Raw genomic sequence first — 13,889 nt, 5'->3', positions numbered from 1 at the left:
CCTACGAAAATCTTCGTTGGTAAGTTATCTACGAAAACTTTCGTAGGTAACTATCTCCAACATTCTGCATGTGTAAATTATCTACGAAGATCTTCGTAGGTAATTATCTACAACAACCTTCGTAGGTAATTTACATACGAAACTTTTTGTAGGTAATGTTATAATAAAAAATTTAAAATAATTTTAATTTCTAAAAATTATTATTAAATATTTTAACATATATTGATTGATGTCAGTACTCACATCTAAACTCTACCTGTAAACAATGCAGTAGACAATTTTGTCTACTTAATTATAACTCATAAAAGATTCTAAAATAGAAAATGTAGTAGTTTTATATCATAGACGAGAAGTAATGTCTAGACATAAAAGTTGGCCTCCACCTGTAGATCCTACAAACATCCCAACATTCAAATAACACATTCATGTATAACAACATAATTTTCCAAAGGTTTAACATCATTCATATCATCACATCAAAACATTAAAAACAATAAATATAAAATAAAGTAGATAACACAGATTAAGAAACTAACAAATAATCTACATAGGTCAAGTCCTACAATTTAAAAACTAACTAATTTTACCCCTAGTTCAACAAGTCCTACAATTACAAACCTAACTAATAATTTGCATAATGAGAAGAGTTTTGTCCATGATGGTGGTCCCTCTCCTGAGCATCATCTTGGTTTTGGTCCTCATTTTGTGGTTGTTCATTGACGTCTTGCAAAATGGTTTGGCAGCGGGAGGAAGAAGAGGGAGAACAACAGTTACTAGGGATTCTAATTTTCTCTACAGTCGTTGATTCTCCTCCCTAGATTGACGAAACTCCTCCGTAGATTGACAAATTTCTTCTTCCAACCTTAGAATCTTTTGTGAATCCATAATTGTAGAACTAGATGGTTGTTGTGTGAAGGCTTCCCCGCAAAGATGATTTTCATTCAGTTTTCCAACCCCATATACCGTCCCTTAGGATTTTTGCCACCAGTAGCAGGTAACCAAAATTTTTCCTTAACTTCTCTTCCTCATTAGGGTCCAATAAAGATATTTCTTCTTCTTCACCACAAGTAGCAGCCTCAGATCTTGCTTGGGAAAATACAATTTGAAATTCCTCCTGTTATTCAAAAATAGACATATTATATAATGGCAAATCTTTATATTTAAAAATGAGGAAATATCTAAGAAGTTAGAGAAAATACATATGTTTGTTTAGATCTGTGATCTACAAAATCACCGGTATTCTTTCGAACATGAGTATGGTGGAAAAGGTCATCAAAATGTACAGGACGACCCAACTATTTTGCCTATAACAAAAACTAATTAATCATGATAAAATAGTAATCAAGTTATATAACAATATTTTTTAATGTTCATACCATGCGAAGGGCATGCTCATGGATGGTGATTGAGCCACCTGTGTGCAAACATCCACCCTTCTCAGATTCTCGATTCTTTTGATTACGAGCACTCTTTGATCGAAACTCGGGTTGGTTCCACTGAACAAGCAAACTGTTCCATACTCTATCAAACATCCAATAAGGTTTTTTCCCAGTTTTTCTTGCTTCCATGAAGATTTCAGAAAGTCTATGAGAGGGCTTTGTGTTGAAAATCTTTCTAATCTTCTCCTCATGTTCAGGTCTCCAAGTAACCTTTCTCTACATTAAGAGATAATATAGTAGGTAAGATATTGATTATTACAGTAAACAATATATGCAAAAAAATTAAATATGCTTAATTGAAATTTTAGTAAAGGGTAGGTTACAAATATAAACTTACCTTGAACCTTTGAAAGAAGACCTCCTTCTCTTCATCCAACATTGCACCCCAAGTCAACCATCGGTCAAAATATTGTTGCTTAATTGTCTTTGTGATTGCCTTGGAGGCAACTCTACTTGGGTAAAATCTAAAAATATAAATACATTGTTGAAAATATGATGTCAATATGAAAAAAATACCATATAATATAAAGGAAAAAATGATTTCAACTAGTGTTTATTATTACCCATCATTACAAGGTTCAATAATTTCAAGCACTAGGAGGGTCATCGTCTTGAAGTACATTCTGAATAGATCGGGTGGGTATTGAGGTTGGTGTATCATTTTGTTGAGAGGGGGGAGATAATGATGTCAATCTAGCACCAACACATTGGGAAGCCATAGATGAAGATGTAGGTTCATTAACATGAGGTTGCATAGGTTGAACAATGAGGGGTTGAGAAGGTATGGGTTGGTCAATGGAGGGTTGGAAAGGGGTAGATTCGGCTATTGATGGTTGGGAAGGAATTGGTACAACATTTGCAGTTGTAGAAGGATTTTGTTGATCAATAGGGGATTCAAGTACATGTGTTTTTTGTGTTGGTAATCTAAGAACATATTTTGGTCGTCTTCCCTTCATTGTCCCCTTTCTCCCCTTTTTGGCAATAGGTAAAGATGGTTCAATAATATCTTTATTACATCCTGATGACATATATACAAATCAATTGCACGTGCATTAGAAATGTCAGTAAATTATCCACTCAAATTTTTTATCAAGTTAAACCCTTATAAAATGTGTATTTAGTAGGAGTAGGAAATTCATTTCAATATTTTGCTATTGTGTATTGTAATAATCTCGTCCTTCAATAAAATCGCAGCACCAATTAAGAATCCTTTTCAGTTTAAAGACTGCATGTCAAGACTACACCAGTAGAAAATATTTCTTTTTTTCTCATCATTCCCTTCACACCCATTTTTGTATAAAAAAATAAGTGACATACATCTTCTGATTGTGTATCAATCACCATTCAACTATTTTTCTTCCTATCATATATAGACATACTTTGTCAATTCTAAAATCACATGATAAAAAAATGTGTTCAGATAAATGGGCCAACCTTTGGATTGCTTGTATTGACTTTGAAGGTGAAGCTTCTTCTAACTGCCACCACTATCATCAGCTCTATAATTTGATTTTTTTGTCTTTGTTTTCAGCAGTAGAGTTTGGATATGTCCAACCAAATCAATCTTCTCAACCTATGAAAATTAACGCTGATTAATATGATATACAACTTCTACATTTAAGCACCGATGAATATCTAATTTAACCAAATCAAAATTACTATTTTATCGTATACAAAAATTGATGGAAAATGAAAGTAATTCACATACAAGAATATAATAAATAAGTCAGCAAACATCATACAAATACCTTGCTTTCAAAAAAACTTTCAACCCATCTGAATACCAACTTCATCAGCACCAATATATAAACGTTTTCTTTTTACTCTAATTATCTCACTCTTCCATTAACTAGACTTATTCGTGTTTCTTCAATTGATTCCTTTAAGCATCGTGCTATTAGATTTTCACAAAGAATGATTCAATCTCAACAATAGTGTTGCTTGAAACAGAACAATTAATATGAATATTCAAAAAATTTCATAAATTCAGGTCCAACTCTGAAAGAAACTGCAAACAAAGAGTTTTGGAGAATAACAACTTTTTCTGAACCTTTTTACCATGAATCCATTAAATGATAGGACTAAATCATGCTAAAAGTAAAAGTGCTTGGTTCTTAAATCCTTTCTAGGAAAAACATTAAAGTTCAAGTTCAAAATAAGAGTTTTAAAAAGCTTTCAATCTCGAAGTTTGGTTTCTTAGTTCATTAAGTAGTTCTGGTCTAGAAATTTTATATAAATATATATATATATATATATATATATATATATATATATATATATATGTTGTTTTCCCCTGTTTTTTTTAATAAAAAATAAACTTCATTTTAATAGGAGTTTTTACCAAAATGTGTTTGGCTATCTCCTTTCAAGGGAAAGTAAAGCTAATAAAGTTACGCCAAGTAGTACCTATGTTATCTTAGGATAATCATCAGTTTAATAATTAATTTATAAACTTTCCAATGTTTGCAGTAAAAAATTATACATAAGAGACAAAGCAATTATATGATTGTTACCAACAAATTTTTCTGCTTAGTATAATTTTTGTTGAAGTCCAATAATTATAACGCTTGGTTTTTCTTTATATTCTTTTCACTACTAGCAAAATACTATAGCCATAATTGACTAATTTCTACATGTACTTATCCTATTGTTATTCTAGAAATAGATTCTATCATGACAGTTAAATCTCTAAACCTTTTAACACCATGTTCTAATGCGCTTATGTAGGAATTACTTTCAGTTCAGTGATTTAGTGACTTTTAATGAAACAAGGGAAAATATACACACCTAAGTCCCATACTGTGAGCAAGTCCAGTTGTGAATGAATGGTTTGAGTTTGCCCTTTCCACTGGTTCACAAAGCGTTGCCAATGTCGGATCACCATTTAGTGTTTCCATTCCTATTGCCACGACCCTTTTTTTTTCTAATCATATGCAAAATTTTCTTAACTTCTAAAACCTACTCTTCCACTCCCCCAGGTCCTCTATCAGTTCCTATATTTGGTAACTAGTTGCAAGTTGGCAATGAATTAGTTCTTTATATTCTATTTATAATGCGAGTGTTTTGCTAGTATATTGACTTGAGCATGATTTTACTATATTCATATTTTTAAACATGCTGAATATATCTAATTATCCAATTGATTGAACCTTACTAAAGAAGTCTCTTTTTCCTTTTAATTGATGGGATACTGCTAAAGTTAAATCAGGATATGGAGTGTATCAATTTGATGATAAAAGAGTGAGAGAAGTCTTGTATCAATCTTCTTAGAAAAAAACAAGTACAATGTATCATTTTGCCACCCTCATCTAAAAGTACTTAATAAAAGTCATAAGTTTAACACACAAAAGGCAAATCTAACAAAAAATTGTCCAAACAGAAATTGGTACAAATCAATGTATGCCTATTCAGAACTATCATCATCCAATTCCTTTTCTTCATTGTCTTCTTCTGACTCGTGATCATCAAATTCCCCTTCATCATCTTATTCTTCCAAATCAAAGTCTTGAATTTCCTCTTCTTCTGTGTCTTCTTCTATGGCTTCATCTTCTACTTCAACACCATTTTCTGAATCTTGGAAGCCTAAAATAGGTTCAACTTCTATGATTTCATTGACGTGTGAAACTTGGTCTTCTTGGTAAGGCATATCATTATCTACGTCAGTAGCTTCTATGCGACCTCTAGGTTTTGTCTTGATTACAGCACACCATCCACATTTATCTATTCGAGATGGTAGATATGAGACATAGTATACTTTTCTTACATTGTGAGCAATTATGAACGGATCATACAACACATATCTTTTATCCATCCGAATATCAGCAACATGGTATTTAAAGTCCACTCTTGTACCTCTTCGTGATGGATCAAATCAGTCACAATAAAATACAATTACTTTCTTGGGAGTGCTTGAAGTATTGTACTCTATCTCGTATATGTGTTTAATGATCCCATAGAAATCATCTTCACCTCCGTCTGTAATCCCTTTTACATAAACCCCACTATTTATTATCTTTTTAGCTTGACTTCATGCATCTGTGTTTCCTGAGTCAAGTATTTCCTGAGATTGAAGGAATGACCTATTTAAATAAGTCATTCAGAAGGTTAATTTAATAAAATAATTAACGTTATTATAACAATGAAATCGATAGTTGGAAAATATTTACTCGAGGTATGGTTTCACTTCTTGGGAATTGATCAACATATGAACGTGGACTGAATCCCATTCTCTTTGTGTTAACCAATGAATTGATGGCTTGCCAGAAGGACGAGTTGGTTGGTTGAAGATGGACAATGATGGTTGGTTGGTTTCAACTCCCATTTCATTTCTACTACTTCGCAATGACAACATATAACCTTTGAAATTGTGGGAACAAAAATAAGTTGTTTCTCGGTGTATGTAAGATGCACATATCAATTCTTCAACCCTTGCCCTATTTTTGATTGATCGCTTAGAATCTCCCATAAATCTATAAAAAAATTGTTTCTTGGTCATGCTTTGTAATCGTTAAATAAATGCATTTTATATGAAATAGATTGATCATATATTACCTTTCAAAAGGATACATCCACCTATATTGCACTGGACCACCAAGTCTAGCTTTATATGCAAGATGAATTGGGAGATGTTCCATTGAATCAAAGAATGCAGGGGGAAATACTCTCTCTAACTTGCAAAGAATTAGTGGAATGTTTTCTTCCATTGTAACCAAATCGTCATACCTCAATGTCGTACAGCATAAGTCTTTAAAGAAATGACTTATTCGGTTAGGGGATTTAAAACATGTGTTGGAAAAGTATTAAATGCAATATAAAGTAAGCATTCCATGAACACATGACAATCATGACTTTTCATCCCATGTATCCTTCCCTTTTCAACATCAGCACATCTTGCCAAGTTTGATGAATAACCATCAGGCACCCTGAGTTCTTTTATCCAACGACAAACTAATTTTGCTTCCTCTATAGTTAAAGAGTAATTGGCTTTAGGCTTAAACATTTTTCCATTAGCTAGCAGTTTCATCTCTAAGTCAGGGTGACAACAATACAAAGCGAGATCTATCCTTGCTTTCTTATTGTCTTTTGTTTTACCACTAACATTCATGACAGTGTTCAATATATTGTCAAAGAAATTTTTTTCTATGTGCATGACATCTAGGTTGTGTCGTAAGAGATTATCTTTCCAGTAAGGAAGATTCCAAAATATACATTTTTTCCTCCAATTATGAACCTCGCCATATCCTCATAATTTCAACAAACGAGGATTTTCTGTGGCCATTGGTGAATCCCTTACTCTTTCCCAAACCAAGTCAAGTGTCATTGTAGTTGGTGGGCCATCAGTTTCAACTTTCGCTCTTAAGAAGGCTTTTTTATTCTTTCTAAAGGCATGATCACTAGGTAAAAATCTACGATGTGAGTCAAAGCAACAATTTTTCCCTCCATTTTCTAATGTAAAGGCTTTTGAATGCTCCATACAATGTGGACATGCCAATTTACCTTGAGTACCCTAGCCAGACAACATCCCATATGTAGGGAAATCATTTATAGTCCACATTAACTAGCTCTCATGATAAAGTTCTTCTTTCTTGAAATATCATATGTTTCTACACCAATCCACAACTTCTTTAGATCGTCCACCAAAGGTTCGAGATACACATCAATTCCTGCGTTTGGATTGCGTGGACCAGGTATTAGACAACTTAAAAACATAAATGGCTTTGTCATGCACATTTCAGGAGGAAGATTGTACGGGGTGACAATTATTGACAACCAGGAATATGGGATTGTTGATTGAATGAATGGGTTAAAACCATCAGAGCATAAACCCAAACGTACATTGTGTAGATCAACTACAAAGTCTGGTTGTACCCGATAAAAATGCTTCCAAGCTTCACCGTCTGAGGGATGATGTAACACGCCTGAGCTACTTCTATTTTCATGATGCCAATACATTTGACTAGTAGTTTCCATTGATGCAAACAGTCTCTGCAACCTTGGAATTATAGGTAAATAGAACATTCTTTTCACTGGAACAAGCTCTTTTGTGTTTGCTCTTGTGTTTCGATCATGATACCTTGGCATATCACAAAATTTGCAACGTATAAGTGCTCCATCATTTTTCCCATATTCATTGTCGTAAAACAACATGCAACCTTGTATACAACAATCAATCCTTATAGCAGTCAATCCAAGCTTTGATACTAATCGTTTAGCATCATAGTAAATTTTAGGTAAAGCTTTATTCATCGATGTTACATCTTGAAGCATATTTGCTATAAAATCTAGACATTCCAATTCGACTTGCATGCTAAGTGTCTACCACAGATTGATAATTTAGACTCTAATGATCCTTCAAATAATGGTTCATTTGACTTGACTAACAGATTATAAAATCGTTGAGTTGCTTCATTCGGAGGCTTTTCGAAGTTTATTTCTGGTATTTAAAATGACCCATGTTGTCTAAGAGCATCACACAACATGTCATGCATCGAGTTAAATGTTTGTCCTTCAGTCACATGTATACGACTTCCTGAACCATCGTCAACATGATGGGAAATATTCTCTATGGCTTCCCCGTGATCAATCCAAATAAAGTAGTCAGACATAAAGCCATGCTTGTAGAGGTGGAGCTTGATTGTTTGAACATCATAAATCCTTGTACACTCACATTTAATGCATGGGCATTTAAGTTGCCTTTCATTGACAGGCTATTTCAACAAACTCTTCAACCCCAATTATGAAAGTAGGTTTCAAACCGCTTCTACCTTTATACACCCTATCATACATCCAACCATGACTTGAAGGAAATGAAGTCATGATCTGTGTATTTAAAGAAGTTACATATATATTAGATCACAATGCTTAAATCATTCCCTACCCATTTGAATATCTTTATGTTAACTATCTTTATGCTAATCTTCAATAATTAACATCGATATAGTATAGCATAAACCTCTAAGAACCTAAGGATGGATTGCTTTTAAGAAAATATTAACAAAAGATAAAATCAAATATTCATTGTTGATAAAAACAATGGTAACTTGTCAAAAAATAAATTAAAATGGATATTGATTGTTGAAATTTGAACTGCAACAAGTAGCAAAATCATTCAAACTTCCTGGAAGGTTAACTTTTACATGTTTTTCATATACACTACTTTGATCATTCTGTTCTGTAACAATAGTTGAGTAAATAATTTTGCAATTACTATATTCGCTAGTCTTATGTTGTTTGTTCTGTTTTACTACGATGATTCTAGGTGCATAGTTAAATTCTAAGTGACTGTTTTGCTTTCGTAAATACTTGCATATTTGGTTTTGATTGATGAATTAAGACATGCTTAGTGGTTGTTTTTGGTTGATTTTAGTAGTGTTAGGTCTATTTTAATTTATAGGTTCGTTCTAGTTGTTAACTAGTATAATAGTTTAACTTCTTGGGTTGTAAACTGGACAAATTTTAGTCTATAGGTGGTATTTTGAATTTTTCATTGTTTTCAATAGTTACCTTAAATTCTACTCTCAGTTTTCTGTTTTAAACTTGTAAATGAATTAGTTTAGATAGATTACAACTTTTATTCCATGCTTAGCTTATTTTGTTGTTTTGTTGTTTAAAAAATTTGTATTTCTAGGTTCTTATAATCAGATTTTATTTTTGTTATTGTTTTGTATATCTAGATTAAATGTGCATTCTTGATGTTATATAGGCCTTTTTGAATTGAGTCATTTGCCAAATATAACCTAACTTGGGCAATTTTCCCTTGTGCCCATTTTTTAGCCTATTTTTTAACTTTTATTATGAATTTTTAGCTTATTAGCACCTTGGACCCATAAAACCATGTTTATTCATTGTTCTACAGTTGTGAGGTGAATTAGGCTGAGTTATTGGACATTGTTGAGTTCAAGTGCGGGGGGATTTTTGATAAGGAGGCATATGTGACTGAGTTGGTTACTGAAATATCTTGTGAATCAATGAAAAATGAGAGCAAAAACTGGAACAAAATGACAGAAAAAATTAGAACAAAATGACAAAATTATGGTGAAGAAGAAAAATATGAAAAAGATGGAAAAGTGGAAAAAGCAATTAGGATGTGCAGTTTTTAGTTAGAAAAGTAGGATGAGTCAAGTGTGCAAAATTTTTATTGGGAGATTTGTTTCTATTTTTAGAAAGTGAGTTGCTTTTCTTTTTATTTTTCCCTAAGTTTGCAATTGTTCAAGTGTGAGGGTGTGATAATTTTCTACTTTTTCCACTTTTTTTGTCCATTTGCATTCATTTTGGGTTGGTTAAAGTGTTTAATTCATAGTTTTTAGCTTAAATTTAGTTTGGAGTGTCATATTCTTAGTTTTTTCTTAATTTGTGTTAATTAGTTTTGGATAGTAGTAGTTTAGTCTAGTTGTTAGTTGTTTAGCTTCATTAACCTATACTATAATAGTGTAGTCTAGTATTGGTCATAACATTTACTAATTTCAGCATCCTAGTTCTAGAATCAATTTGAGTAGGTAGTTACTCTTAGTTTCTATTTTTTATTTTGTTAGTTCTATAATTCTGCATTATTAGGCTAGTTATAGTATTTTTACATCTTAGCTTAGTTTAGTATAACACAAACTGATTTCTAGTTACCTTAAGTAGTTTAGTTTAGATTAAGGTTACTTTGTATGCATTTAGAGAGTTTTATTGTGTCATAAATCTAGTTTAGAATAGGTAAATTGTAGGTACTAGTTTGTAGTTTTTAGCAAGTTTAGTCTAGTTAGTGACCTAGCTTAGTCTAGTTTGAGTAGTTTTGAATAAATAATGTTTCCAACCAGCAAAGAGGTGCAGTGAAATGGAATGTAGGCCAGTGCTTTAAAGTTGATACAAGATTAGTGATCAAGAGAACAAAGTGAAAAGAATCAGCAAAGAGGTGAAATCTACACTAGTTTTGGCAAAAATCCACATAATTTATTTTATAGTTGACTTTTGCATTGAAGCTCAAATGGATATGACAACAGTGGGGGAGGCTAATGGACATCAAAGTACATTTGTGTAGAGCTATAATTGTCAAAACACAACAGTCTTCATTTACACTTGAATAATTAACTAGCCTAGTTATACATTACTTAGTTGAATCTTATTTTTATAGTTTTAGGAGTTAGAATAGTTAACCATGTAGTTTTACTTGAGTTTTGTAGTAGTTTGGATTGTTTACTTATAAACAGTAACAAATGGATGTAAACCAAAAATAAGAGATATCAGTCAAAAAAGTCAGCAATGTAGTACCTTAAAGAAATTTTATCAAGAAAGTGTGACTTTAGGACCAGAACTTTAACCTTCTCATCAACAAAAAACCAAGCTAGGACCTCAGATGGTGCAACTCTGTCCACAAAAAGAAAAGGGATAGATAAGTGCATGAGTATCAAAATTGTGATCTAAGAAAAATTGACACACCTAGGACATATAGCAGTAAGTCATTACAATCAACTTTTTATATATCATTTTACAATAAAACTTTCCTATACATATACAAACCAAAAATCAAACCCTATCATATACTTAATGAAAGATTGATTAGGCCACAACATGAAAAGTCATAAAATTTGCAATAGAAACAAAAAAGTATTAATTAGAAAGAGATCCTTCATAAGATTAACAAAAATGATAAAATGTTAAAAATTCATATACCACACACATCTCTTCACTAGACATCTGTTACATGCAGACTAACGCTGGCACCAGTAGAGTAGGAAAATAATGTACTTTATTCAAGAACTCTAATCCCAGTTCAGCACTAGAGTGACAACAGAACTAGATATGCATGGATGTTGAATAAAGAAATGGCCTTGTGAGGCCTAATATCTCTTCAGCTTAATTTCACAAAAATGAGACCCCCTTAACCTCCCTCGACCATCCTATTTAACAATCATACCTCCTCAATTTTAGTTATGCGAAATCAATAATGTTTAATTGAAAGGTTTTGTTCCGCTGCAACTTTCCTACTTCTTCTCTCAATCCCCCTCACAATATAGGCCAATACCAATCATGTGCAGGTTTAATAAAAAATAGTTACCGATTTGTTTCTACACTGCAAAGGCACTATTTTATGACATAATTTGTTTCTGCACTGCAAATATTTACCTAAGATGTGTATTTTCCCATTTATTTGTCAAATAATATTTTAATGGACCCCTAATCATTAGTAGTGCCCATTTCAAGGAATTTCTATTATTGATTGATATGCAAAGAGATTGTGAGTTTTGTTGCACTCATGAGTCATTTCAAATGAGATAAAAACAGAATATTACGCATTAACTCCACAAGTTTGGTCCATAAAATTATGATTATAATGATTTGTGATCAATTCGTGGTTTAAAATTATTACTATCAGATTTATGCGTATGGAATACAATATTACGCATTCACTCTATGTATGTCAAGATATTTTTCATTGTGTCTAAATCGTATGATTCAATAGGTAAATATGGTTTCAACCCATCTAAGCAATTAGCTAAACCATATTCTCTTATAACTATTACTCAGCTCTATAAAATCAAGAAATTAGAAAGCACTATTTATTGAATTTTCAGATGCAATTAGTACATCATAAGTGGCGTACCTGTTTATAGAATTTGTAAAGCCTATTACATCATCACCATCTTGCAAAAGTTACAGGAAATGAACAAGATAAATTAGAATAGAATGTTTTCTTCAACTGTCAAGAATCCCATCATGCTATGTCATAAATAGTCTACCAAAAAAACTACCCAAGTTCAACACAATGCTTGATATCAGCTAAGCATTAATCTCTAGTTTGATTAAGCTAAGTTAAAAACAATATCCATCCCAAGACCATCATTTACAAGCAAACACATCTACACCATATAGCACAATGATTAAAGGAATACCAGTAAATGTTGCAAATCTCAAGCACACCCAACGCCCCAGCACAATCTGCAGATGCAACAACCTGTATCATGACAAAACCACATAAACTTGAAAGCCTAAAAAATAACTCAAACAGAACTAAAATAATAAAGAAAACGGTTAGTCACCAACATAGATCCCCAAAACGTAAAACTATAAACCCATCACTTATAATTCTTTCCCAAATCGTGGAGGTTTTAGATTCCTTATTGTGCGCAAAGTTACTGTTTATGAAGGGGGTTTTGATTTGTTAACATGAATGTCGTTTTGGACAGGGTTGGAGTATGAAACTCAACCTCATTGGGATGCGTTGCTGCCACAGAGTCACATTGCCTGAGTCAACGATGAAGGTCGACGTTGCTGCGTAGGATGGAGGTTGCTGCCAATTTCTTGTGTCTACGACGGAGTGTGGAGGTTTTCGGTGACTGTGAAGGTTTTCGATGACAGAGTGTTTCCGGTGGGTGTGAGGGTTCGAGGGTGAGGTGAGGGTTCGAGAGTGAGGTGAGGGTTCGAGCGAGGTGAGGGTTCGAGAGTGAGGTGAGGGTTCGAGCGAGGTGAGGGTTTGAGAGTGAGGTGAGGTTTCAAGGTTTTTTTTTACTTGGAAAAAAAAGAGTTCTCTGGGTAATACACGGTAAGTTTAAAATATTATATTTTTAATTAAAAATAATATAAGGTGTGTGGTGTTTTGTTGGCGAGTAAATCTAAGGTGAGGTGTGAATGGTGTGTAATGTGTGTGGGTGAGGTGGCAAGTTAATGTGTGCGTGAGTGGTGAGTGATTGTGAGGTGGTGCTAGTGTGTACGTTGGTGTTGTAATGTGCGCATGAGTGAAGTGGCAGGTTAGTCTGTGCATGGTGTCTGAGTTTGTGAGTGAGGTGAATTAGTGAGTTTAGTGTAGTGTGAAGGAGGGTTAGTTTTAGAAAATGGGTCTGGTGTGTGGGTTGGTTTGTGATTGGTGTTTAGTGTGTGTGTGTGTGTTAGGTGTAGAGGTATAAAAAAAGAGTAAGCGAGTATGAAAATAAAAGAGATATTGGGTTGCTAAAAAATGGGAAGAATAAGAACAATAGGGTACAATTAACATAAATTGGATTTTTATATGAATTATAAAAGTTGGGCCCAAAATAATTTTTATTTATTATCTTTTTAATTCTTGATTAAGATAACTAATTAACCTTCTAAAGAAAATTTAATTTTCTCTTCATACACCTTATTTCATTTAATTTAATTTTTATTATCATTATTTACTATTTAATATTTTTTATTTTCGAAAATCATTTTATTTGTTCGGATGAAATCAAGTTTTGACAAAAAGGTATTTAACTTGATTTTTTCAAAACAGTGCAGTTTTCACAAGGTTTTGAAGCTAGTTGATTTTCACAATAACATGTTGAATTACTGTAAATCATATCTAGGAGTTCGAAATCAGTTCTTAAATTGGCTAATTCTAATTATAGCTAATTAACTTTGTTAATATTTGGACATTCAATTTTGATATGTCCTTCTTTTCCACAATTATAACAAGAGAAACTAGGAGTCTACCTCTTTTTATTACCTTTATTG

The 13,889-nt window shown here is 32.7% G+C and overlaps 2 pseudogenes across 1 annotated transcript; both read right to left on the bottom strand.

Moving 5' to 3' along the window:
- Window positions 1-409: 409 nt before the first annotated feature.
- Window positions 410-12,945, bottom strand: LOC114181270 (uncharacterized; annotated as a pseudogene). Its single transcript, XR_014994342.1, has 10 exons — window positions 12,629-12,945; window positions 12,314-12,375; window positions 12,025-12,064; window positions 10,692-10,787; window positions 2,874-3,012; window positions 2,003-2,457; window positions 1,777-1,903; window positions 1,377-1,655; window positions 1,200-1,304; window positions 410-1,114 (listed from the first exon to the last, which is right to left on the bottom strand). The product of XR_014994342.1 is annotated as an uncharacterized LOC114181270 (transcript).
- Window positions 5,777-10,685, bottom strand: LOC146886781 (uncharacterized; annotated as a pseudogene).
- Window positions 12,946-13,889: the final 944 nt, after the last annotated feature.

Source organism: Vigna unguiculata, chromosome 4 (assembly GCF_037176805.1).
Source record: "Vigna unguiculata cultivar grain cowpea cultivar isolate G323 ecotype 2 chromosome 4, ASM3717680v1, whole genome shotgun sequence".
Taxonomy (NCBI): Eukaryota; Viridiplantae; Streptophyta; class Magnoliopsida; order Fabales; family Fabaceae; genus Vigna; species Vigna unguiculata.
Note: the sequence above shows the minus strand (reverse complement) of the source record. Positions and strands in the feature narration are given on the sequence as shown.